Source organism: Tenrec ecaudatus, chromosome 11 (genome assembly GCF_050624435.1).
Source record: "Tenrec ecaudatus isolate mTenEca1 chromosome 11, mTenEca1.hap1, whole genome shotgun sequence".
NCBI lineage: Eukaryota > Metazoa > Chordata > Mammalia > Afrosoricida > Tenrecidae > Tenrec > Tenrec ecaudatus.
Genome location: NC_134540.1, coordinates 145,383,145 through 145,386,752, shown reverse-complemented (window position 1 = coordinate 145,386,752; position 3,608 = coordinate 145,383,145). Strand labels below are relative to the sequence as shown.

At 35.5% G+C, this 3,608-nt stretch overlaps 1 non-coding gene across 1 annotated transcript; it reads left to right on the top strand.

Annotated features, from left to right (window-relative positions):
* The first annotated feature begins 3,148 nt into the window (after window positions 1–3,148).
* On the top strand, window positions 3,149–3,311 carry LOC142461795 (U1 spliceosomal RNA). Its single transcript, XR_012786991.1, has one exon. It is a non-coding gene; the product is annotated as a U1 spliceosomal RNA (small nuclear RNA).
* Window positions 3,312–3,608: the final 297 nt, after the last annotated feature.

The following is a 3,608-nucleotide window of genomic DNA, read 5'->3' as shown; positions in this document are numbered from 1 at the left end:
TTAGAGGCTGGTTTTCTCTAACAATTAGTTGAAATCAAGATGGTTCCAACTCATAGCAACACTGTGTACAACAGACTGTGCTGTTCTCACATGTGATCCTGTCCTTGACCCCATTCATGCCATCACTGCATTAAGCCATCTTGTCAAGGATCTTCTTTGATACCCTCTACAAAGACAGTGTCCATCTCCAGGGACTGTTCTCTCCTGACAACGTGTCCAAAATATGTGAAATGAAGTTTTATCATACTTGCCTCTGAGGAGAATTCTGGCTGTACTTCTTCCAAACAATGTTGTTGTTGTTTTTATCTTGGCAGTCCATAGTGCTATTAATTTCTTTTATAGCACCATAGTGCAAATACATCCATTCTTCTTTGGTCTTCTTTATTCAGGGTCTAACTTTCACACACACACACACACACACACATATGGTGATTGAAAATATGGCTTGGGACAGACAAACCACCTTCCTATTTAATACTTTAAAGAGGGTACCCAATCTTACTTGTAAGTCTAGTCACTTATATTTTAGTTAATTGAGATTTTACTTATGATGTATTTTGAATTATAGATGTGGAGCAAAATGGCTCGAGAAGTTCTAAGGGGATCAGGTTGGGGGCGCCGGGGTAGGGGGAAGATGAAGTTTTGTAATATGAGGGAAAGAACCTGTTCTCTAGACAGTAGAAAAAGATAAACCAGGGTGACGGAATTTCTAACTTATCCAGGATCGAGCTCAACTCACTGCCAGAACGTCAAAGATGACTCATAACAACCCTGGAGGACAGGGTAGAACTGCCCCTGGGAGTTTCCAAAACTTTTACCACTTGCAGGAGTAGAAAACCCAATTTTTCTCATGATGAGTGGGTAGTATTTTCGAACTTCTGAACGTGAGGTGAGCAGTTCAAAGAGTAACCACTAGACATCAAAATTTCTTCCTGTTTATAAGAAAAAGGAAATAGAGGAAGGATATAATGTAAATTGAGGTGTAATATTTATTGCCATAATATTTTCTTAATATTAAGTTAAGAAAAGATTGACATTGTCAACGATTTCATTTTATATGCATGCAGAATATTCACAAAAGTATCAGTCAAGAAATCAAGTACTATTGCATTGGACACATTTGGTGCAACGTACCTCATTAAAATGTGGAGAAGTAAAGATGTCCCTAAGAGGACTAAAGTGTTCCTGTCCCCAAACATGATGTGTCCCATCACATCTTCTACTTGGGAAATTGGACAATGGACGGGAGGAACAAAGAATGATGCATTTGAAAGATGGTGGTTGAGAAGACCATTGACTATGGAATGGGCCGGCAGAAGAATACCTGTGTATGTCTCAGAGAAGCACAGCAACGGGGATGTCCCGGTCGGCAAGCAGCAGCAGCAGCAGCAGCAATTAGCCTGCTATGCAAGAGTCGCCCTCTCCCTCCTTGTGATATTGCTTTTCCTAACATTGCTTGATATTTTTCAAAATTATTAATACATTGAAAGTACTAACTTTCAGTTAATTTTCTCCACGGGTTTAAAGTTTTATTTTCACAGTCTTTGCTGTTTTCTTTGTTACTTTTAAGTGTGCGTAGCATGGGCCTATTTATTCTTTATTTGTCAACTTCCCAAATAGCACAACTCTCTCTTTAGCACTTTCTAATGTATTAATTCGATTTAATTATGTTAGCGTATTACTTGCATATCTTGTGTTACAGAAATTACAGAAATTAGTTCATATTTTCAGGGTTTTTTTTTTAGGTAATATAATCATGTGAAGAATACATACCCATCTGGAAAGCATTAAAGTATCTCTGACAAATCTCAATATGGGTATTTTTCATATCTTTATTTCTAAAGGCTTATATTTATTTCTCCTTAAATCTATGAATCCCTAAGAGGTAGGTTTTCCTTTCTTCTTTGTTTCTAAACATAGATCTTGTGTTTATGGAAATATTATTAATTACTAATTTACTTTCAGAGTAATTTGCAATTAGGAAAATTGAGGCAAAATTACTTGCCTTAGGTTACAATACATAAATTGGAGAGTTGAGAAAGATAGGCTATCTGAATTCAATATCTGCATTCTGAACAATTATTTTATACTTCTCCAAATTAGATCCTATAAAATTATATTTCATAACTAAAATATGTTTTATGAGCTTTCATAAAATTCTTAATTTTTACCTTTGATTTCAGTTTTACATATGTAAAATTGGACTTTAAGTGCAGTAAGTTTGTAATGCCTATAGTAGTAAGATATAATTATAATAATTTTTAAATAACATGAATAGCATAAATGGCAAAAGATGGCAATATAATTTATAATTCACATTTCAAATAATATACTATATAAATTTAATTGAAAGTAGCACACTGCTGTTATTATTATTGTATGTGAAGCCAATTCCAACTAATAAAATCAACAGAATGAAACATTGCTCAATCATGCTCCATCTTAGCAAGCATTGTTGTTTGAGACGATTATTGTAGTTTGCTATGTCAATACAACTCAGTAGCGACCTTCTTCTCTTTCACTGACCTCTGTTTTCCCAAGCATGACCTTGGGATATCATTCTGCAGGGGTAACTTGTCCAACATACTTGACGTGAAGCCCCACCATGTTAGCTCTCAGGAACATTCCAATTGTACTTCTTTCAAGATATATTTACATCAAATACAATACAATGATTTTACGACTAATGCTTTTGTGAATATTGTGTATCCGTGTAAAGTGAAGTATTTGATAACTTCAATCTTCTCTGTGTAAACAAATGGTGCTGCTAATTAGGCTATGTGTAAGGATTTGTGTTTTCATTGTGTTGAGGTTGTAATCCATCCTTATGGCTGTCGTTTTTAATTTTCTTCGGTAAGTGTTTCAAATCAGCTTTGTTTTCAGCCAAAGAGGCCATGTCATACACATATCACAGTTTCAATGAGTCTTCCTCAACACCTGGTGTCCCATTCTTCTTCATATAGAATATAGATGTCTCATGCTTCTCAGATTATTTATTCAGCACACTTTCCTTGATTTTAAACCAGACAATTTCCCCTTGTCCTGCTAAAATAATTGCTTCTTGAATGTGTATAAAAGCTGCGCAAGAGAGCAATTATGTGTGGCTGACACAGTCAAATGTCTTTGCATAGTCAATGAAAAATAAGGAATACTTACATGCCAGGGGAGATACCATGATCATGAAGGTGGTTTCCCAGGGCGAGGCTTCTCCATTGCACTCCGGATGTGCTGACCCCTGCGATTTCCCCAAATGTGGGAAACTCAACTGCACAATATGTGATAGTGGGGGACTGCATGCATGCTCTCCCCTTAAAACAAAAAAAGAAAGAAAAATAAGGAAACATGTTGCTGGCATTTTCTGCTTTCAACCAAGAGTCATCTGATATCAACAATTATATCTCTTGTTTCATATCCTCTTATGAATCTGACTTCAAATTCTAGCATACCTCTATGGATACACTGCATAAAAATGTGCAATTACTTATAATGAAAGCGATTTGGGAATCTTTATTACCCAATGTCTTATAGCAGTCACCCAATAACCAAATGTGTTTACATTATTTTAGTTCCATTAGAAAGTTTGTAATGACAAATTTCATTTCAAGGAT